This window comes from Saccopteryx bilineata, chromosome 6 (genome assembly GCF_036850765.1).
Source record: "Saccopteryx bilineata isolate mSacBil1 chromosome 6, mSacBil1_pri_phased_curated, whole genome shotgun sequence".
In the NCBI taxonomy this organism is placed as follows: domain Eukaryota; kingdom Metazoa; phylum Chordata; class Mammalia; order Chiroptera; family Emballonuridae; genus Saccopteryx; species Saccopteryx bilineata.
In genome coordinates this window covers 85,912,530-85,938,302 of record NC_089495.1, presented here as the reverse complement: position 1 = coordinate 85,938,302, position 25,773 = coordinate 85,912,530, and positions in this window count along the sequence as shown.

Sequence of the window (25,773 nt, the reverse complement as noted above, 5' to 3'; positions counted from 1 at the left end):
TCTTTCACAGCAACTAAAATTAAAGTTTAAAATGAAACCATTTGTTTCATTTTTTCTTTAAAAAGCCATTTCTAGCTTTTATATCCCAATATTATATTTTAATGTTTCATTATCTGCTTAGAGAAAAGATCTTTTCAATGTCTTCTTCATCAGTCTTACATTGAACAATCTCAGAGAAAAATGATAAACTTGAAGTTAATAGGAAAAAAATTAGAAATTATTTTTTTAATCCTGGCTGCTTATTTAACTTTAATGCCATTACATTAAATTAATATGATAAAAATCAATCATTTTATATTATGGCTGTATTGTAGAAGACGATAAAAATTAAAAAAAACTAATTTAGCTTTTGTGCCATTTGATATGGTATCTGTGACTTGTGAGGGCTAAACAGGTGAGGAAAATTCTTTGCTAACCACTTAGTAAGTAGTAGCAGTGATAATAAAATTTAACAAGATTCTAAGCAATTTGTTTTATAATATGATCTTTCTTTGGTTAAAAAGAAATATTCCTTTGCATTATTTAAATCACTTAATTCAATATACAGCAGATACATTTTTAAAAAGCATAGATTTTTAAAAATTAAATTTATTAGGGTGACATTGGTTAATAGAATTATGTAGTTTCAAAGTGAACATTTTGATCTGACCCTGGCTGTTAGGCTCATGGTAGAGCATTGGCCTGGCATGTGGATGTCCTGGATTTGATTCCCTGTCAGGGCACACAGGAGAAACACACATCTGCTTCTCCACCTCTACCCCTCTCGCTTCTCTCTCTTTCTCTTTCTCCGACCTCCTACAGCCATGGTTTGATTGTAGTGTGTTGGACCTGGGCGCTGAGGGTGGCTCCATAGACTCAGGTGCTAAGAAGAGCTCAGTTACTGAGCAACAGAGCAACAACCCAGATGGGCAGAGCACCACACCCTAGTGGAGCCAGGTTGGGACCCAGGTGGGAGTCCCTCTCTCTCTGCCTCCCTTTCTCTCACTGAATAAAAAAATTAAAAAAAAATAACATTTTGATGATACAATATCTGTATATTGCATTGTGTCCCATTGTCCAAAGTCAAATCTTTAATAATCGTATTCAGGCATATTGTTTTATTTGTATTTAAAATAAACATTGATACTGGTTTTATTGGAATTAAGTGCTGAAAAACATAAAATAATTAGACATACAATAAAATAATTAGACATACATAAAATAATTAGACAAACATAAAATAATGGCCTGCCTTTTGAGTTAATTTATTGAGTGATATTTAAATGAAATCATAAATTAAAATGAGATTTAAAGATTTTATTGTCTGTTATCTTTACAGATAAGACAATATTTAAGTATTATTTTAACATAGAGTTTTGAATTATAAATGATGCTTTAAAAATTATTTTATATATATTATCAATTTAAATATGCAAGTACATAAACTTTATGATATATATTTAGCAAGAAAAAGGTAGAGAGAGAGGGAGAGGGACAGACAGGAACAGACAGACAGAAAGAAAAGAGATGAGAAGCATCAATTCCTTGTTGGGCCACTTCAGTTCATTTATTGTTTTATCATATGTGGCTTGGTGGGGGGTGGGGGAGAGAGCAGGCGTCAGCTTATCCAAGAAACCCTTGCTCAATCCAGCAACTTTGGCTTTAAGCCAGTGATCTTTGGGCTCAAGCCAGCGACCCTGTGCTCAAGGTGGTAAGCCCACACTCAAGCCAGATAAGCTTGTGCTTTAGCTGGCAACCTCGGGGTTTGAACCTGGGTCCTCGGTGTCCCAGGTCTATGTTTTATCTGTTGTTCTACTTCCTAGTCAAACTAAAAATAGTATTTTGTTTGTAGGTAATACTTTTAGCAAAGTGTATTCTTAATTTATAAAACATTTTTCACTTGAAATATACAAATAAAGTTTTGTGGTACAATATTCAGGTACTTATTTGAGGAATCACTGTCTGGGAGTGGAAAGAAAAAAAATAAAGAGAAAGAAAGAAAGAAGAAAGAGAAAGAAAAAAAGAAAAAAAGAAAGAAAGAAAGGAAGGAAGGAAAGAAGGAAGGAAGGAAGGAAGAGAAAGAAAAGGAAGGAAGGAAGGAAGGAAGGGAGGGATAGAGGGAGGGAGGGAAGAAGGAACGAAGGAAGAAGGGAGGGAGGGAGGAAGAAAAGAGAGAAAGAGAAAGAAAAATAGAAAGTGATAATGAGAGAAAAAGAGAAAAAAAGGAAAGAAAAAATTATGCTTTTAATTTAAAAGTATTTTATACCAGTACTGCTAAGCAATAATGATCATATTTGCTTAATTTAATATTTTATATCAATTTAATACTTACTGTAAGCCACTACTATTCTTATATGTATATATGTTTGCTATTTATTAACAAGTATTTTAATTATTTTTCATTAGTAAAAGAATGTTGTCCTAATTCCTAACCCAGAGCTTCCTTTTTGATCTTTCTATTAAATGCTATAGTAAATTTTCTATTAGATCTATAGTAAACATCATTTAAAATTACCAATATGTTAATTTAACACATCATTCTGTGATACTATTCTCATTGCCTATTGATCTTTAACTCAATCAGTCATTAATCAGCTATTAAAGTGCCTACATGTAACAGAGACAAAGATTTCACTGGAGACCAAAGACTTTATCTTTTATGGCACAATATCTCATTTATATGTGGCATTCTACTCATCACAAAACACTCACAAAACATCAAATCAGGAACTGAAATAAATATTTATTGAATATATTATATACCAATCTATAAACTATATATCATAAATATACAGAATATCAAAATACAGAGGATAAAAAAATAATAGCAAAGAATAGAAATTTTCATATACAGGGGCACATGAATAAACAAAAGCACTCATGCAAAAATGATGTTATGTTAGCTGATTATGGAGAGATTAAATAGATATGCCACATATTTTTTTCACTCTAGTTTTGTTTCTTTTTGAATAGATTATTTTTAGAGCAGTTTTTTTGTTTGTTTGTGGGGTTTTTTTTTCAGAGAGAGGAGGGAAGGCAGAGAGAGGAGGCTTGCTCCAATCAGAGCCATGGCTGCAGGAGGGAAAGTGAGACAGAAGTGAGAGGGGGAGGGGTGGAGAAGCAGATGGGCACTTCTCCTGTGTGTCCTGACTAGGAATCAAACCCGGGACATACACACATTGAGCCAATGCTCTACTACTAAGCCAACCAGCCAGGGCCTAGAGCAGTTTTTGATTTGTTGCAAAATTGTAGGAGAAGGTAAAGAAGATTCCTATTTGTTCCCTACCCCCACACATGCATAGCCTCCCACTTAGAGTTGTACATTTGTTATAATTAATGCATTTACACTGAAACATAATTATCACCTAGAGTTTGCTGTATACTTTAAGGTTCACTTGAATGTACATTTTATGGGTTTGGACAAGTATATAATTACATGTCTCTATCATCATAGTATCATAGTATCACATAGTGAAATACAGAATAATTTCACTGTCCTAAAAGAATCTGTATTCCATTGATTTGTTTTTATCTCCTAACCCCTAGAAACCACTGACATTTTAACAGCCTCCATAGTTTTGTCTTTTCTAAAATGCCACAATGTTGGATCATACAGCATATGGGTTTTTCAGATTAGCTTCTTTTATTTAGTAATATGCATGCATTTTCTTCCAGTCCTGTCATGACATGATAGATATTTTCTTTTTAGTGCTGAATAACATTCCACTGTCTGTATGTACCATGGTTCATTTATCCATTTACCTAAGAAAAACATCTTGGTTGCTTCTAAGTTTTGACTATTATGAATAAAGCTGTTATGAAGAGCCATGTAAAAGTTTTGGTGTGGACATAAGTTTTCAACTCCTTTGTTTAAAATCAAGAATGGCAATTGCTAGACTGTATGGTAAGAAAATGTTTTGTTTTGTAAGAAACCGTTAAACATTCTTCCAGTTGTATTTTGCTTTCCCAACAACAATAAATGAGAGTTCTTGTTTCTCCACATCTTACCACTATTTGGTTTTGTCAGTGATCTGAACATTGGTCGTTCTAATAGATATGTAGTAGTATGTCACTTTTTGGTTTAATTGTCATTTCCATTATAACATATAATTATAGAGCAATGGTTTTCAACCACCAGTCCATAGACCGGTACCAGTTCACCAGAAATTTTGTGCCCATCCACGAAAGAGGTAGCCACTCTGATAATGTTTCATACAACATACTGGTGTTTGAAAACCACTGATATTGAGGATCTTTCCATGTGCTTATTTGCTATTTGTATATCTTCTTTGGTGAGGTGTCTGTTAAGCTCTTTTCAGTTGGGTTATTTGTTTACTTAATGTGAAGTTTTAAGAATTTTTTTGTATAGTTTGCAAAAGAGTTATTTATCAGATATATTTGTGCAAATATTTTTTTCAGTGTGACTTACATTTATTTCCATTCTCTTAGCAGTGTCTTTCACAGAGCTAAAAGATTTAATTTTAAATAAAGTTTATCAATTATTTATTCTGTAAAAAATACTTTTGATGTTATATCCAAAAAGTCATCACCAACTTAAGGTTTTCTAGATGTTTTCCTATGTTATCTTTTAGAAGATTTTTATTTTTGTGTTTGCATCAAATTTTGTGATTCATTTTGATTTAATTTTTATGAAGGATAAAAGTGCTTTGTCTAGATTAATTTTTTTTTATTGTGAATGTCTTGTTTCAGCACCACTTGCTGGAAATAGTATCTTTCCTCTGTTGTATTGCCTTTGCTCCTTTGTTAAAGATCAATTGACTACAGTTATGTGCATTTATTTCTTGGCTTTCTAGTCTGTTTTATTGATCTATCTGTCTAATTTTTAGGCCACATAATCTTGATTACTGAAGCTTTATAGTAAATCCTAAGGTTGAGTAGCATCAATTCTCCAATTTTGTTCTCCTTTAGTTCTAATTTCTTTGTTTTCTTTAATTTTTATTTTTAGTTTATTGTATTGGCATGGTTTGGGGCATGGGGGACATGATGAATTGTGTTGAGGGTGTTATAGTGAGTAGGACACTTGTTCTTTTTTAATATTGTTTGTCTTTTGTCTTTTGTCTCTCCACAGACAATTTAGATTTAGTTTGTTGACATCCACAAAATAACTTCCTGTGGCTTTAAATAGGATTGAGCTGAATCTATAGATCTAGTTGGGAAATTTGACATCTTGATAATGTTGAGTCTTCCTATTCATGACCAAAGATTATCTCTCTAATTATTTAGTTTTCTTGATTTCTTAATCAGATTTTTATACAAGATCTATATTCTTGTATATATTTTTAACATATATACTTAAATATTTTATATTTGGAGCACTAATGTAAATGGCATGATTGTGTTTTGAATTTCAAATTCTACTAGTTTATTACTAATATTTTAGAAAGTGATTCACTTTTGTATATAAACCTTCTACCCTTCAAATATGCTATAACTGTTTATTAATTTCCAAAGTTTTAAAATAAATTCTCTTGAATTTTCTACATAGAAAACTATTTCAGAATAAACAAAGACAGTTTTATTTATTTTCTCTTCTATTCAATATACATTTTATTTCCTTTTCTAGTCTTATTGCATTAGCTAGGATCTAATAATGTAATGCTCTTGTTTTGTTCCTGATCTTAGTGGGAAAACTTCGACTTACTCACTATTAAGTATTATAGTAGCTGTAGCTTTCTGTAGATATTCTTTAATTTAGGAAGTTTCCCTAGAATATGAAGAATTTTATCATCAATAGTTTTGGAATTTAAGTACTTTATTTGCATCTTTTTTTTATATATAGAAACAGAGAGAGAGAGTCAGAGTGAGGATAGATAGGGACAGACAGACAGGAACAGAAAGAGATGAGAAGCATCAATCATTAGTTTTTCATTGTGACACCTTAGTTGTTCATTGATTGCTTTCTAATATATGCCTTGACCGTGGGGCTACAGCGGACTGAGTAACCCCTTGCTCAAGCCAGCAACCTTGGGTTCAAGCTGGTGAGCTTTTGCTCAAACCAGACGAGCCCGTGCTCAAGCTGGCGACATTGGGGTCTTGAACCTGGGTCCTCCACATCCCAGTCCGACGTTTTAAACACTGTGCCACCACCTGGTCAGGCTTTTTTTTTTTTGTATCTTTTGATATGATAATGTGGTTTTTATTCTTTTATCTGTTGATGTGATGGATTACAATTGATTCTCAAATATTGAACAAGGCTTGCATACCTAGAATAAATTCAAAATATTGTGGATAAATAATTATATTCATAACACTGTTTACAAAAATTTGTCATTATTTTATTGAGGATTTTTATATCAATCTTCAAGAATAGTATTGATGTGTAGTTTTCTTTCCTTGTTATATATCTGTTCAGATTTGAAATTAGTTGTGCTAGCCTCATAGAGTGATTCAAGGTATATTCCTTTGCTTTTACCTTCTAAAAGATATTGCAGAGAAATGATATAATTTATTTCTTTAATGAACCCATTGGGGCCTAGTGCTCTTTTTTTTTAGAAGGTTATTTATTTTATATTTAGTTTTTTTAATAAGGTTTGATGTATTTAGATTGTCTATTTGTTTTTGTGTGAATTTAAGCTGATTCTATCTTCTAAGGAACTAGTTCATGTCACCCAATTAATCATTTTGTGGATATACAGTACTATGTATGTATTTTCATTATTCTTTTAATGGACATTAGATGAGAATTATACTCACTCTTTTATCCTCTATATTAGTAATTTATATCTCTGCATTTTTTTCATAGTTAATTTGACTAGAGATTTACTGATTTTACTGATTTTTTCAAAGTATCAATGTTTGGTTTTGTTGATTTTATGTATCAATTTCCAATTTTTGTATTGATTGATTTCTCTTGCAATTTTTATTATTTATTATTTCTTTTAAATACTTTGCATATTTTTTTTACTTAAATGAAGTGGAAGCTTAGATCTTTGATTTTTCATCCTTCTTTTCTAATATTATATATGCATTCAATGCTGTGAACTTCCCTATAAACACCGATTTCACTGAATCCCACAAATTTTGATAAAATATTTTTATTTACCTCAAAAAATTTTGTGATTTGTCTAAATACATTTTCTTTACATATGTTATTTAAAACTGTGTAATTTAATCTTCAAAGATATGGGTGTGTTCTAGTTATATTTGGTTATTTCCAGTTCATTTTCACAGTGGTCTAAGAGCAGATTATATAATTTATGTTCTTTTAAACTTGGTAAGGTAGTTATATCACCCAAAATGTTTCTATATCTTAGTGAATGTTCCATGACAGTTTCAGAAAAAAATGTATAATCTGCTGTTGTTGGGTGAAGTAATTTATAGATGGCAATATATCCAGTTGATTAATTAAAATATTAACAGATTTTTTTATGGCTTACAAGCCTAAATTATAATGAATTAATCTTCTCCAAAAACAAATGACAAAATAAGACAATGGTAGTTTACATTTAAGTTCTGATTATTAATTTAAGTTTTAATTTTTTATCAAACAATTGATATTATATTTTAGAGAATCACGTTAACAATCTATCCCTATGAGTTATCTAAGGAAAAATTAATATTACTAGTAAGCTACAAATCCTTAATGTATTTCTTCATTTTTAATAAAATATATTTTATTTTAATTTCATTAGCACATATAATTTTTAGTTTTATCAAAATTGAGGTAGAAAGATGTTTTGCTAAGTTGGCAGATATTCTAAATATTTAGGCATTATGTTCTGTAATACATTATACATTTCCAAAAATCAAATACATTAATATCACTATTAATCAAATAAAAAAACTTTCTTAAGTATTGAGAAGCTTGAAAATTCTTATTTTCTTATTGAAAGAACACACTGAGGTTGTTTTCTATAAAGTGACAGTTTCATCTCGTTCATCTTTAAAAAAATGTCTGCTAAGTACCCACAACTGGATAATCATAAATTTTCTATCAATTTGCTTTTCAAATAAGAATATCTGACCATTGAAAGAACAAAAAATGTTAACTTACAACTCAAACAATATCTTATGTCCTTTTCCTAGAAAGAACTATCATAATTTGTTATAAAGCAAAAGCATATTTCAAAACAGAATATTTTTTCAGAGTATAAGTAATATTTAAAAATATATATTTTATTGATTTTATTAAGAGAGGAAGAAAGAGGGAGAGAGAAAGACAGAGAGAAAAACATTGCTTTCTTGTTCCACTTACTTATGCATTTATTGGTTGATTCCTGTATGTGCCCCTGACTGGGGATTAAACCTGCAACCTTGGCATATAGTGGCACTCTAACCAACTGAGCAACCTGGCCAGAACTCTCACAGAATATTTTTTTCAGAGAGGTCCGGAGAGAGAGAGAGACAAGAACATCAAGCTGTTTCTGTATGCATCCTGACTGGGAATCAAACCAGCAAACTCCATGCTCCAGGACAATGTTCCAACCAACTGTTCCAACTATCTGGCCAGGACTTAATTTTTATTGAGTTTTAGAGAGACAGAGAAAGGAAGGGAGAGAAGGGGGAGGGGGAAGGGAAATATTAATTTGTTGTTCCACTCAGTCATGCATTCCTTGGTTGCTTTCCATGTGTGCCCTGACCAGGGCTCAACCCACAATCTTGTCACTTTGGGATGACACCTTAACCAACTGAGCCAGAGCTACAGCATATTTTAAAATAAAAATGTACTCAAAATTTTATATCAAGGAAATGAATAACAAATGTATATTTAATATGATTTAAAATAATATTTGTTTATTTCAAAAGATTCAATAACATATATATTCTAAGTTGAAATAGAATATAGTTTTATTGAAAGATAGAGAAATACATTAAAGGTTTGTAGCTTTATAAAGAGAGAGAGAGAGAAAGAAGTCTGTGTACTGTAGAATATATACATTCTATGCCACCAAAAGTTACCTGCTATTATTTTTGCATATCCAAGAAAATATCAACAATAAAATAGACATGTAATTCTTAGTATCATAAAAATTGTGACTTTATGACCACCTACTAGTATCAGGGTCCTTGAGGTATAAATTTTGAGATCTATAATAAAAATATAGCTTTGCAATTATTTTAGCTTTATAGAAATTTTATTCATGTCTTCTGGACAAAAATTGTTCATAATATGTTAATCTTTTATATACAGTGGTACCTTGAGATACAAACAGACCAACATATAATTTTTTTTTAAGATACGAGCTGTGACTCGGTTCATATTTTTGTTCGAGATTCGAGCGAAATTTTGAGATATTTAGGAAGCTGCCGCTAGTTGACACGTGTTGGCACACGGGTCCAGTATCAGCAGCATAACGCCAGCATCTCATTCTTTCTTATGTGTTACCTGCAGAATCAACTCAAATCTCATGCACTGTACTCGTTCTTGCATCATTTTTGCATTTTTATTAACTTTTTTTGTGTCTTATCATGGGGCCAAAGAAAGTAAATTTAAAGGACAGTGGTGAGAAGAGGAAGAGAATGATATCAATAGAAATAAAGCAAAAAATAATAAAAAAAACCATGAGCGTGGTGTATGAATGATTCAACTGGCAAGGCTATAGGACCACAATACATCTATAATTTGTACCATCCTTAATCAAAAGTTTGCCATCAAAAGCACAAATCCAGTGAAAGAAACTACAGTTCTGTTCCAATTAAGTACAAATATCCATGAAGAAATGGAGAAGCTTCTGCTGGTGTGGGTGAAAGAGAAAGAGCTGGCAGGAGATACAGTGACAGAGACTGTAATATGCAAAAAGGCATGTATTATTTATGGTGACTTGAAGAAGAAAGAACCATTAACCTCAAAAGAGGCAGCAGAAGATACATTTAAGACAAGTCACAGCTGGTTTGAAAATTTCAAGAAGAGATCTGGCATCCACTTTGTGGTGAGGCATGGTAAAGCTGCGAGTGCTGACATTAAGGCAGCTGAGGAGTACATTGCACGTTTTGCTGCGCTTATCGCAAAGGAAGACTACATTCCCTAAAAAGTGTTCAACTGTGATGAAACAGGATTGTTTTGGAAAAAAATGTCCTGAGGACTTTCACCACTGCAGAGGAGAAGAAGCTGCCAGGCCATAAACCCATGAAGGGCATTCTGACCCTTGCATTGTATGCAAATGCTAGCGGTGACTGTAAAGTAAAGCCACTGCTAGTGTATCATTCCAAAAATCCTCAAGCTTTTAAGACTCACAAGATTCTTAAAGAAAAACTGCAGGTTATGTGGCATGCCAATGCTAGGGCATGGGTTATGCGGCAGTTTTTTATTGAATGGGTAAATTTAGTCTTTGGTACTGCAGTGAAGAAATATCTTTAAAAAAATAAACTCCCGATGAAAGCATTACTAATCCTGGAAAATGCTCCAGCCCACCCACCTGGTCTTAAAGATGACATTCACGATGAGTTCAAATTTGTGAAAGTCCTCTAACTCCCACCCAATATGACTTCAATCTTATAACCTATGGATCAATAGGTCATTTCCAACTTTAGGAAGCTTTACACAAAGCACTGTTTCACCGCTGCTTTGAGGTAACTGAAAATACAATTCTAACCCTTCGAATATTTGACAAATACCACACAAAAATATATACAATAAACCATATGGTACAAGATTCAAATGCCAATGCCAACTTCTTTGTTATGTGATTTGAAATCCTCTGTGTAGTATAGAAAAAGAAGTGTCACTCAGATCTTCCTTCAAGGAAGAACTTGTCCTGGTTGCTGAATGAACCCTCAGCAGATATTTTTCAGCCTTTAACCCTTCAGAAATTGCCTCCATTGGAGAGACATCGTGCGAGGTCACATCACATCTTTTTAGAATTTTCCTCTGTCCTGTGACTGATGCAAGTTTACATGAGGTCAGCAGAAATTTTGTGCAGGCACTGGAGCTTAATTTCTCTCACTACCCAACTGCTTCCTCTTCTCCCTTACACAGGTGTTGCGTGTGTGTGTGTGTGTGTGTGTGTGTGTGTGTGTGTGTGTGAAAGAGACAGAGAGAGAGAGAGAGATAGGGACAGACAGGAAGGGAGAGAGATGAGAAGCATCAGTTCTTTGTTGCGGTATTTTAGTTGTTCATTGATTGCGTTCTTATCTGTGCCTTGACCAGGAGAGTAGAGCAGAGCGAATGAACCCATGCTCAAGCCAGGGACCTTGGACTCAAGCCAGTGACCTTGGGCTTCAAGCCAGTGATCTATGGGCTCAAGCCACTACCCATGGGGTTGTGTCTATGATCCCACGCTCAAGCTGGCAAGCCCACACACAAGCTGGTGAACCTGCGCTCAAGCCCGCAACCTCAGGGTTTCAAATCTGGGTCCTCTGCGTCCCAGTCCAATGCTCTATTTACAGCACCACTGCCTAGTTAGGCCACAAGTGTTGTTTTTAATGAACTTTTGAACACTAAAGTCTGGTCACATAATGTGCTTCCTGAGAATCAAAACCTCAACATAATGCTTGGCAACCAGGGGTCCCCAAACTTTTTACACAGGGGGCCATTTCGCTGTCCCTCAGACAGTTGGAGGGCTGCCACATACAAGTGCTCCTCTCACTGACCACCAATGAAAGAAGTGCCCCTTCTGGAAGTGCGGCGGGGGGCAGGATAAATAGATTCAAGGGGCCACATGTGGCCCATGGGCTGTAGTTTGTGGACACCTGAAAGTGTGCACAAGACTTACATAAATATGTGCGATATACCTCTCTATAAAAACCATAATTAAATTATGAGGGTTTTTTGCACTTCCCTTCAGTATTTCAAACATCCATCCAAGAAAATGTATATATTTGAGACAGACATCAAATAGCAAGTTGTTTTTATTTGTTTGTTTGTTTTTTATGATTAAGGGCTTTGACACAGGTAAATTCTTGTTAGGAGCTATGTTAGCGAGGTGATGTGAGCATGGGAAAAAGACATTGATTTCAAGAAACATAATTTACAAGATTTAATCTGAAAAAAAAAGGGAACACTCATTTACTTATAGAATTAAAATGTTAAATAGTAAGTATGCTTTTAGAGACCAGACTTTAGGTATGTTCAAGAAATCTTCCACTAGTACTCAGTAGAAGAAAATGCTAGAAATATTTCTTATTTTTAAAAATTTACACTATTGAAATTAAATGTACAGCTATTATAAATTTTTATTCTACACTATTATCTCCAATATAAATCTTGATCTTAAATATATATTAAATAAATTACCTATGTTGTATGAATTAATATAAATTAAACCAATGTAATTTATAATTTAATTTAAAATATATTTGGACATGTGTAATATTAGTTCTCACAAAAAAGAATGTAGATTTCTAAAGGCATTTAATTAAAAATTAAACTAGCTGGTGCCTTTAAAATTTGACCATTAAGGATAAGTATATCAATCAAAAGTTAGCAGCTCCCAGTAGTACAGTGTCGGCCTGGCGTGCGGAAGTCCAGGGTTCGATTCCCGGCCAGGGCACACAGGAGAGGCGCCCATCTGCTTTTACACCCCTCCCCCTCTCCTTCCTCTCTGTCTCTCTCTTCCCCTCCCGCAGCCCAGCCGAAGCTCCATTGGAGCAAAGATGGCCCGGGCGCTGGGGATGGCTCCTTGGCCTCTGCCTCAGGTGCTAGAGTGGCTCTGGTCACGACAGAGCGACGCCCTGGATGGGCAGAGCATCGCCCCTTGGTGGGTGTGCTGGGTGGATCCCGGTCGGGTGCATGCGGGAGTCTGACTGCCTCCCCGTTTCTAGCTTCAGAAAAATACAAAAAAAAAAAAAAAGTTAGCAGCTCCCAGGGAATAAAAGCAAAGTTTTGTTAAATACATTGACTTAGATTAATGTAATAGGCACTTAAATATTCTATATTGCCTAAATTTCTACGCCACAAAATAAGGTAATTTTACACAAAATTGTGAAGATCATGTATTTTATGCAAAAATTATAAAATGTAAAAATAAGTAATTATTCCAATATTCAAAATTATAATTTTCACCCCAAATATGTAGTACTCTTGACTTTATTCAGTGGTTAAGTGAATAAAAAACTATTAAGAATAAAAATGGTGAAAAGTTGATATTTCTGGATTCTCCATCAATTATTATCAAAGATACACATAAAAATAGAATGAAGGTGTCCATGAAGATTGTCATTTTTATTGAAAAAAAGATTTTCCTATTTTTCTTGTGAATAATTTTAGTACTTAGTGTATTCCCACAAAATTTTTATAGATTTTGGCCTATTTACTAATATTTAAGGCTTTCATTGCTACTTTAATAAGTTATTTGATTAACTTAGAAATATTTTCATATATTTTCAGAAATAGACAATATGCAAATATAATTCATGCCAGCAGCAAAAATATATTTATAGAATCCACTTAATCCTTTAATTACTTCAACACTTTTACATATGTATACTGTTCAGAGTTTGAGAGTTTGCTTACTCAGTTTTACTTAAATGTTTTCTTTTTTTATTTTCAGGTTATAACAGATAAAAATAAATCAACCCTTTTATTCTCTATAGTGTTAAGAATATAATGCAGCTATTTATATAATATAAAATATGCAGATATGTAATTAGAAAGTGATTCTAGTTAGTATCATGTTTTCTAATAACAATAAATGTAATCAGTTGATAATATAATGTATCTTAACAATTCTTTTAATAATATATATTAATTATATACAGCTATAATTAGTTATTACAAATACAGCTTTACAGGTAAATTCTACTTTTGATACACAATATACATTTTTGTCAGAGATTTATTTTGTAAAATAAAAATGTAAATAAATAAAAATGTAAATAAGTATGTTTGGTGTTCCAAAAGTAAAAAATTCACTTTCTGATGATTATTTTAACTGGTGAAATACCATTTTTTAGTTATAATATTTTCTATCAAGAGAAAAATAAGAGGCAGATGCAATTGAACATACATAAAATTTCTTCACTACTAACAGATGTGTACTTCCACTCAAATATCTGTTTGATCTTTTTTCTTTGGTGCTTTTTCATGTGTGTGTATATAATTTATATTAATTTATAAAGTGATTTTACTAAATGTTAAATATTTTAAAGCAATTGAACCATTAGAGAAATTGTATCACATTTTAAATGAATTCTGTATACTGGCAAAGCTTGTCTCATAAAAATTACCAAGATGATTATATATCTTTGTGATGGTAGGAGTATATCCATTATATCTAGAATCTACTCATGTCTGGAAAGTAATAATAGTGTTTGTGTGCAGTTATAACTTCAGTTGATAAGAAATTTTAATGTTTTTCAGTGGTCACTTTTTGTGGCCCCTTTCTAAAAAAGATAATTCACAATATTTTTGTACTTCTTTTAATAATTTTGTTAAAAATCAAGAAAAATTATTTTTTAATTAGCTGAAAATATTGAACTGAAATATAGAGTGAAAATACTTATGCTATATCCTGTCTGTGATTAATGAACTTAAAAATTTTCTGTAAATTCAACATCATTCAGTAAAAATACTTCAAACTATATATATTTAAAATTTTGTGATTTTGAAGTGTCCAAAAACAATTATTAAACTCATTGCATTATTACCATTAGACATCATTGAAGTTTCCTCATTTTTTAACTGTCACCACTGCAATCTCCCTTCCTTCCTCCACAACAGAAAGCTTTAAAATATAAGTTCCTTGATAATTACAAATTGCCCATTACAATAAACAATTTTTGATTCATTTGTAATTTATTTCAAGACCAACTATTTATTAAGTATTCTGAAACTTCTAGCATATTACCTTGGCTAATTAGTAAATTTTTAGTGAACCTTAAGTGGTGATTGACCTTTATGATTCTCCACTCCTTCTTGGGCACACAGGACAATTACTCTTGCATTTATATATATGAAACACATGACTAGGTCAGAATCTTTTCCCCATATTGGCGGGTCTCCTAAAGATTCATTTCAACATTGCCAACTTGCCTTACAATATTTCACTTCCGTGATTCCTCACCACTCCTCTCGAACTCATCCTCAGCCATTCCCATTCCATTTGCAGATCACTGATGAAAACAGCTGGCACCTTGTGATATGGGGCCATGGCATTGTTAGTGTCCAGCTGGAGAGAGAACTTCATCTCGTTCCTGGAGTACTTTATTTCCCTGGCCATCTCACTCCCCTAGAGTATTTTGCCTTATCTATTTTCTCATTTAAGTTCCTTTCTGCTAAATTCCTGTTTACTGAAGGAGATAATTAGCTCTGGGTGATTATGATAATTTTGTCTTCACTCTCCAGTTATCCTCCCAACAGACATGTAGAGAAATGCTTAGTAAAGTGGTTTCCCATGCCTCTTGGAGAAACACAAGCTTTATGAGTAGCTTCTGTTATTAAGATGTTTTAGATTTGTGCATCTTTCCCCAGATTTCTGCTTAACCTAAGCATCTGCTTCACTACAAATTAAGAGTAAAAGAAATTTTATGATTTTTGTGTGATTATTATTTTTATTTTATCACATTTTCACAGAAATTTTGTGAGTTCTAGGAAAGGAGAGATTGGACATCATTAAGAGCTAAGAGATTTATCTTTGCCTTTGCTTGCTTGACAAATCCACTTAGGAGACTAGGTGATGATATACATTTTCATCTGTTCCTGGGATTACTGTGATATTTAAATATGAATATTAATGAAGATAGGTAACTATAAATGTAGATAGATAAAGACATAGAGATAAGTATTTAAGTAAGTTAAATTTTCTCTTTTTTTTCAATTTTATACAGTGATGAGTTGCACTGATTTTGTATAGCTTTACTCAGTCAATATAGACCATAATATGGTAGAAAGTTTGGATTTAAAGAACTTCTTTTAACTGGATTCAAATCTCTTATTTTGTTGTACTATGTGAATTGTGCTTTTAAGTTTATGTAACAATACACCTGATTAAGTCATGATGTAATGGTTAAAAATTAATGAAAATAGTGAAGCAAATGTTTTTACATGAATGCTTCAAAAGGTCTTGGGGAGTAAACAGTGCTTTGCTGCTGTATTTTAAAGATGAAATGTTTAACGTATATTCAAATGGACTTTTCAGAATAATGAATTTATTTACAATGTTAATATATGTTGACAGAAACTTGAGAGATCTTTAGCTGTAGATGCTTTTGATTCTCATAATATATTGACTTAAAGAATAAAAATTATATTATACTTAATCCTGACATATTATTAACTTAATTAATGTATTTCCCTAATATATCCTGTTTAATTAAGCCCAATGCAAGTAACAGAATCATAACATAAAATTTACAATTAGAAGGGAATTTAGTAATCTTTCTTCTAATGCAGAAAAATGCTCTGCCAAATTCATGACAGGCAGTTGTCCAGTGTTGGCAAAATAAAATTATCCTGCCAACAAAAAGGCCCCTTTGTAGCAATATAGGAGATGAAAACCATTTAACATTAAATAAACATTATCAGATGTGCATGCATGTGAATTGGCACAAAAGTGACTATATGTTTGGATGGAAGTATCACACAAATTTTCAGTAAAGTAGAAGACAGAAAAATTAAGACTCTTCAGATTTTTGAAAAATTAATAGATACACCAGGTGACTATATCTTATATACATTATGAAAAGGTTAACCACAGAGTTATGTGTTATATATGTGGTCCCATGAATTAGAAAGTTTTCAACCTTGCTTTGTAAAACCAAGCCTTTGGTCCTCTTCTCTGGTCTCTTCTGCATTCAAGGAGACATCCTACAGAGGGATGAGCAGAGCTGCAGCTGCTGCCTCACTCTGAACGAAAATGTTATCATTTTACTCTTACACAATCTTTTCTTTCAATGCTTCATTGCTTTCTTTATTCATTCAGATTTGACATCCTCTTGGTCTTTCATGAAAGATTCTGTACAACTATCTATTTATTAATTTAAATCTTTCATTATGATTTCTTCATTTTTTGTTTGCTTCCTTTAAATAACTCTAAATTCATAAAAGAGGAACCATGTTTATGATTTACTACTTAACCTTTAGTGTTGCACATAGCAAGTACTTGAGATGTTTGAGTTATTTATTTGATATGTGTAAATTTTAGTCAATATTCCTAATAAAATATAATATTCAGAACAGAAAATGATGTCCAGTGAAAATTACGGACATTACTTTCTATAATTCACACACTTTGCTAAAATTTCTAAGCCTTTGGAAGCATTGATTTTTCTACTGCTGGAGCATCAAGATTGATTATGCATTGTTTAGCCAATCGTGCTTACCTCGATCTTTTTAACTTCTTTTTGGTTGCATTAGCATGGATTAATACATTTTTCATTAGAAATTACATCTAATGCTGATTTCATACTTATTTTTTCCCTATTACTGGTTTTTATGTTTTGAGACCCAAGCAATCTAAGACTGGGTAATTGTATAAATGGAAAATCATCAATGTGATGCACAAATCACTTTTGATCCAATGTTATAAATGTTTAATTGCCATGATTTCTGAAGTGACCTCTCTACTAACACAGCTTAATTGCACTTCTAAAGGCAGCACCATATATCAGCTGGAGTAGAAGTGCTGCTTTTTAAATTAGAATCTGCCTCCACATAATAAGAAAGATGGAGAAGCTGCAAATATCTTCAAACTCTTTTTTTAGTTTGGAACTATGGAGCCTTTTTACTTAGGCTTTGATTGAAACATGTATTTATAGCGTGGTGTATTCAGCTATTCTGCTGGATTTTTTTACAACAAAAAAAGACCAAAATGTATGGAGACATAGTTCTGAGTTGAAGCAACTGATGATTGTAAGAACAACTGGAAAGAAAATGGGACACAGAACCAAAACAAGTTAAAAGACTTAGTGCCTTCGCAAAATGTACTGTTGAGAAAATTTCTATTTAAAAATGAACCATAGTGCCATTCAATTTTCTCATATTCACTTGTGTTTTTTTAAACATTGAAAATACCACATAAGTATGAACTATTAATAAAAGCTAATATATATTTTAACATCAGTGAATATTAAAATAAAACATGTTACTGGCTGAAAAGTAAAACATCGTTGTATAAAACAAAATTGTACAAAATATTAAGTGGAAAAGTTCAAACTATAATAATAAATAAATGTAAATGCATGAAACAAAAAATATAAAAATTAAGTTTTTATCTTGTTTTTTTTAAGTACTATCAAAATACAATCCTTTTTAAAATATATAAAACAAATTAACTTTCATTAGCACATTATAAAATTAGCTAAATTAAGAAAAATGTTTTTCACTGATTTGAAAGAGAGAAACATCAACTCATTGTCTCACTTAATTTTTTCATTTAGTTGTGTATTCATTGATTGCTTAGGGTATGTGACCTGACAGGGGTTGTACCTAAAACCTCTGGTTTGTCAAATTAACTCTTGATCTACTGAGCAACCCAGCCAGGAAAAAAATTAGCTAAATTTTTAACAAACGTATTTTTTAAAAAATAAGATACTAGAAGGGGGGTGCTTTTTGATTTCTTTGTGTGTTATTAAAATTTCAGAATTGCATTTAACAAAAAGTGGACTGACATGATCTGATTGATTATACTTTTCAATTTAAAAATGCTTATTATAGCTGCGTCAAAATGTATGGGTTGGTTAAAATAGCCTTTTCACAATCTGCTTTATCACAATCTGTCTACTATTGCTTTCTTTATGTTTTCTTCCTTAACAAATAAATTCAACACATTTTATATATGTTTTAAGTATTTTGTTACTGAGAAGTTTTATTGTGCATGAAGTTTTACTGGAAACTGTAAAGAAAGCTTAGACATAATTGTGATGGAAATGTAGAGAATGGTTAAAAATATCTTGGGCAGTGTTTACATACATAACATCAAACACACAGAGGCAAAAATCTGGAACTAGATTCTGTTGCAGTTATATAAGAAGATTTTTAAATTTTTCTTTATTATTTTAATATATTTTAGTGTGACATCTTGTAGTCAACATAATTTTTAACACATTTTCCCTACAACGTGTTTTTATTTAGCATTATCTTTAAATTCACCCTCCACTTCATCTAGTGAACCTATTATTCATGAGACACAAACAATTTAAAACTAAGTGGAAAATGAAATCTGACAAAATCATTTTATTTATAAATAAGACAGATAATGTCTTTTGAAATTCTATTTTGATCAGTATTTTAAATAATAAAGATATGGTTACTAAGAAACTATAATGTAAAAATGTTAACAAGTTAAGATTTTGTAAGAAGTTAATGTAAGATCCATTAAAATTCTACTTCCTGGGACTGTAAAATTTATATAGTTAAATTTAGTAAATTTTAGATCAAGTATTAAGAAGGCTACTTTAGATATAAAACACAGTAATTTAGAAAAAAAGAAAAAATAATTTAAATTGGATTAGCTGAGAATGAATTTTTAACTTCATGATTTGAACTCAAAAGAAGAAAAAATATGGTTATATGAGGATAACATTTCAGAATTAGGTTTGGCATTTTCAAAGAAACAGATGCTATAAATGATCAAAATAAAATTTATAGAACATTAAATATCATATAGATGCATATATACATATACTACTATACATTCACTATATGTCTCATATACTCATATTTACATATGAATATATTGCAGATTTTTTGTTTCATCTGTATTTGTACAAATGATTATAAATATATATGAAATAAACTATTTGTTTTGAAGTGAGACATTTGTTGAACATAATACTTAAATTTTAATGAAGTTTTTGCTAACAAAGTTTAGAACAGGGGTCCCCAAACTTTTTACACAGGGGGCCAGTTCACTGTCCCGCAGACCGTTGGAGGGCAAGACTATAAAAAAAACTATGAACAAATCCCTATGCACACTGCACATATCTTATTTTAAAGTAAAAAAACAAACGGGAACAAATACAATATTTAAAATAAAGAACAAGTAAATTTAAATCAACAAACTGACCAGTATTTCAATGAGAACTATGCTCCTCTCACTGACCACCAATGAAAGAGGTGCCTCTTCTGGAAGTACGGTGGGGGCCGGATAAATGGCCTCAGGGGGCCGCATGCGGCCCGCGGGCCGTAGTTTGGGGACCCCTGGTTTAAAACATATATTTCTTTTAAAAAAATGATCAAGTGATTACTCAAGAGTGAGTAGCAGTACCATTGTATTAATATAAAATAGTAAGAATGAATGTGTTGGATTAAAGAATGGGAGCAAAAATATTTTAATGATGAGCATAGATTATCAATGAACTTTAAAGAGATATAAGGGGTTTCAACATAAAATCATAAGTAATCAGAGATCAATGTAGTTTTCTTATTATAGTGGGAAAATAAAGAGAAAGCTTTAAGAATTTAAGATTAGAAATAGCATTTAATTTAAGAGAACTTTTTGTGAATTTGACCCCAAAGGCAAGAGAAGCAAAGGTAACAATAAATGAATAAGACTATATAAAACTAAAAAGCTTCTGCTCAGCAAAGGAAATCAACAACAAAACAAATAGGCAGCCAACCAAATGGGAGATGATAATCAAACAACTTCGATAAGGGGTTAATATCCAGAATATATAAAGATCTCTCAATGCTCAACAAAAAAACAAACAAACAAGCAAACAACCCAATTAAAAAATGGGAAGAAGTCCTGAAAGGACACTTCTCCCAAGAAGACATTCAAATCACCACAAATATATAAAAAGATAGTCAACTTCACTACTTTCAGAGAAATGCCAATCAAAACTACAAGAAACCACCTCACATCTGTTAGATGGCTATTATCAACAAGACAAATAATAACAACTGTTAAAGAGGTTGAGGAGAAAAAATAACTAATAGTGGGAATGTAAACTGGTGTAACCACTGTAAAAAACAATATGGAGGTTCTGCAAAATGTTAAGGTTGCTGGATCACCCTGTGATCCAGCAACCCTTCTTCTGTGTATCTACCCTAAAATTTTGAAAATGTTTATTCTCAAAGATATATGCACCTCTATGTTCATTGAAGCATTATTCACAGTGAGCCAAAACATGGAAACAACTAAAATGTTCTTCAACAAGTGATTTGATAAAGAACATGTGGTATGTATATAAAATGGAATACTATTCAGCCATAAGAAAAAAATGAAATATTGCCATTTATGACAGTGGATATGAACCTTGAGAATATTATACTAATCAACATGAATCAGTGAGAAAATATTAAGAACCATATGATTTCTGTCATCTGTTGGATATAAAACTCAAAGTAACATACGAAGAAACAAGAAAAATTATTAAACAACAACAACTTGTAAACATATGCAACAGTATGGTGGTTACCAGAAGGAAAGAGTTAGAGGGTAGTAAACGGTAAAGGGACCCAAATTTATATTGACAAAAGATGATTTGATTTTGGGTGGTGGGCACACAATGCAATATACAGATTATGTATCATACACTTGAAAGCTATATAATCAAAAAGCAATGTTACCCCAGTGAATTTAATAATAACAAAAAGTAAAGGTTTTTTTTTTTTGAGCCAACAGTTGATGAATAAAATATCAAAGTCCAGGATGCCTAACAGGAGTACTTTTGGCAGTCAAAACTTCCTCCAGATTTGGCTGTTATGAGTTTAGAAGAAATCAGGACAACTGCATATAAGTGTATGGTAAAGAGCTAAAAAAAATGGTTAAGCCCCTTCATGAATTCCATGGTGAAAATATTCAGAATATAAAATGTTTTAGGCCCTGGCCGGTTGGCTCAGCAGTAGAGCGTTGGCCTGGCGTCGGCCTGGCGTGCGGGGGACCTGGGTTCGATTTCCGGCCAGGGCACATGGGAGAAGTGCCCATTTGCTTCTCCACCCCCCCTTCCTCTCTGTCTCTCTCTTCCCCTCCCGCAGCTGAGGCTCCAATGGAGCAAAGATGGCCCCGGGCGCTGGGGATGGCTCCTTGGCCTCTGCCCCGGGCACTAGAGTGGCTCTGGTCGCGGCAGAACATCGCCCCCTGGTGGGCAGAGCGCCCCCCCTGGTGGGTGTGCCGGGTGGATCCCGGTCGGGCGCATGCGGGAGTCTGTCTGACTGTCTCTCCCCGTTTCCAGCTTCAGAAAAATTAAAAAAAAATATTTTAATTTGTTGACACACTCTGTGTCAAACAAAGTATGACAACTGTATGTGTCTGTGATTTGACAAAAATATAATTATTGTAGCATAGTAATGCCAGTATGTATAAGGGTCTCAACTAATCATCTCCAGGTGCATGTCTCAACAAAAAGAGATGCATTTCAAAGAAAATTTTGGTTAAATATTAGATTTTATTTTTTGCTAATATTGATATGTTTCTCTCTTTTTTACTTCTTTATCAAATAAATTAGACACACATACTCATATATAATTTTTCTTTTTATTTTGCAAAGCACTGGCTTTACTTTGAGTGAATGTTTATGCTTGATAAATCATCAAACACAAGATCCAATATTGTAGTACTTGACTAATAGCATATTCATTAATTTAGGCAATTCAATAAAGCAAAATCAATTCATATGAATCAATATAATTTAATAAACACAAGGTTTTAGATTCAGACAGAATTTATTTCAGTGAGTGTTGTGTCATTTGTTGGTGTCCACTTACTAGATGTCTCTTGAACCAATTATTAAACCTTTCTTCCCTTCAGGTTTCTCATTTGTACAATGGACATAGTAACTGCTGTTACTGACAGATAACAATAAATTTATTTTGAGACTTAAATAAGAAACCAATTCATTAAATATTAATAACTGCCAATAATAATTTAAATAGATTATATAAAAAAGTGATGCTCAACCCAATATAAAGTATGTATATGTGAAATAAGTTACTGAAAAATGAGAAATCTTTTTGTTATTATAAAAAAGTTCAGGATGCATACTATCACTTATAATTAAGTAATAAAGATGAGAAAAAATAAATCTATTAAAAGTTTTTTTTTTTAAAGAAAACCACTTGGACCGTTAGATCCATAGCAAAATAAATTACAGAAAAAAATCATTCAAGAAGGATATTCTAAGTTGAAAATATATTTCATCTTTCAGTAGAATGAAACAAAAAATTACAGAAAAATTGGGTATGTAATGCAATCTATACAAGTAACTAAAACCCTAAGATCAATTGAAATTAATAAAAATAGAAGACATATACAATTATTTCATTCAATAATCTCAGAGACTATGCCTGACCAGACAGTGATGTAGTAGATAGAGTGTCAGCCTGGGATGCTGAGGACCTAGGCTCGAAATCCTGAGGTGGCCACCTTAGTATGGGCTCACCAACTTCTGTGAAGGGGCACCGGCTTGAGCATGGGATCATAGACATGACCCAATGGATGCTGGCTTGAGCCCAAACATCGCTGGCTTGAGCCAAGGTGTTGCTGGCTTGAGCAAGGGGTCACTGGCTGGGCTAGAGCCACACCTCCTAATCTAGGCAGATATAGAAAAGCAATCAATGAACAACTAAGGTGCCGCAACTATAAATTGAGGCTTCTCATCTCTCTCTCTTCCTATCTGTCCCTGTTTCTCTCTCTCTCTCTCTCTTCTTTTAAAAAAGTCTCAGAGAATACTATTTCAGAAAGAAAAATCTAGGTCCAAATGGCAGCATGGGTAATTATTCAAACATTTAAGAAAAAATATATAGTAATATAACATGAAACTATTTAAAGATTAGAAGAGGAAACATTTCTCAAACAAAATTATAAGGCCAGTCTAATCTCAATAACAAAACCTGAAATGTGTTAGAAGAAAAGAAAATAATAGGTCAATATCTTTTATAACTACAAATGTAAACATCTTAAGCACAATTTAGCAAATTAAATTTAGTGTCATATAAAGAATACTACTTCATAACCAAAACAATTTTATATCAGAAAATACAAGTTTGAATTAATTTTTTAAAATTAATTAATATAACCTATGGCATAGTATAGAGGTTTTTTTGTTTGTTTGTTTTTATTTGTTTGTTTGATTTTAAACATTGTCTTGACTCCTTTCAGAAGCACTTGTACAATTTAATCACTTCCTTCTCTTAATCAATTGAATAATCCACATCCCAGCCATTTCCCATCCCACAATCTCATAATCAGGGGTCATAATGCACCATCTCGAACTGCCCTTGGGCCAGGTACAGGGACAGCCATTATGCTTGGACATGGGAAAATTACTCAAATTTGTCAATTGAAAGTAGCCTGAAAAACCTAGCAAATCCCACATACACTTTCTTCTCCCGTCCTAGCTTGCTGTTACCCTGTGCCCCAGTGCAACTCCTTGTATGACCCTACCTGGTGGCCTTCTCACTTTTAAATAAGGGAGTTCTGCCTTTTTTCTATGTAAGTGTCAGTGTGTTGTATAATGTTATCAAAAAAATCTTTAAATCTTATAAACTCTACATTAGCAATGTTTGAAATGTCTCAGTTTTATATCACATTCTTTCTTTTAAAAATCCTGAAAATCATATTATTTTACATTTTTATGTTTATACCCAAATGATATTGCTCTTGGGTTTATATTTAGATAATTTATAGCTAATATATAGAAATAAAATTGATGTTTAAATGATCACCTGGTATCTATCAATATACTTAACCCATTCATTAATTCTCTTCACCTGTTCGTAATTTCTGTTGTGTTTGTATAAGTACAATAATTAAACTTGCAAATTATAATGTTTTTCTTATTCTATTATGGAACTACTTAGTATTGTGTGTTCAGTATTTAGTGTATCTGCTGATAGTACACTTGGACAGAAACACTTAGTTTTAACATGAAATAATATATTTTTGAAGGTTTTTATAAATATGTTTGTGTTTAAGAAAAATCTCTTTCATTTACAGTTTGTCAAAAGTTTTTTAAATATAAATGAGTATTTATTTTTTTCTAAATACTTTTTAAAATCCAACACAAAGGTTATGTGTTTTTATTCTCCTTTATTTTGTTAATATGATTAATTTATATGGAAAAAGTTAAAGAGAAAACCACAGGTCTTAAATGACATCACTCCTACTAAAATCTCTGATACCAAACCTAGATTTAATACCTGGCTTACCTGCATTTTCACCAGAAATGTAATTTTAATCGACCAGTGTGGAATTTTCTGGTTAGCACCGATGAACTAATCTGTCAACCTCTCACAGTATCTATTTAGTAGGTGGGATGCTGCCCTACTGAATTCATGAATAGCTTAATAAAACTATTAGATTTATAGATTTATTTGCTGGAATTTTATTTTTTAAAAAATCTAAAGGAACTAAAATACTAAGATACCATATTATTGAAGAATAAATAGTTAAAAGCAAAAGACCTAAAATACAAAGAAAACATTCACTGTTCATAAAAAAAAGTTGAAAAGAAAGTCATTATTAAAATTAAACAGCTGTTCATCAAAAATTGTGAATCAATAATTTATAAATAGGTCAAATATATATGTAATTCTATATTAAAAACTGAGTCTTATGCAAAATATATAAAGAATTTCTCCATTAACAGAATGCAAATATCCAATGTCAATGTCAGTCAGTGGTTTTAACTGGCATATGAAAAAAGAAAATACTGACATAGCCATAGATATATGACAAAGTGATCTACTTTTTTCCCATTAAGGAAATGAATATTATGACCAGCTTGATATACAACTACTACGTTGATTGGTTCCTCTGGGAAGCAGATGTCAGGAGAAGGTTGATGTATGAAATTCGTTGAAGATAATGCATGTAAAAGATCAAGGCTAGGAAATGCAAGTAAAACCCTTAGAGTTGTCTTAAGGTTGTAATGCTGGTGTGTGAAAGGGGGGCCAGGATATAGAGAATTGGGTGGAAGAATGTCAGACTGCAGAGGAGCCCTGTGAATATCAAACCT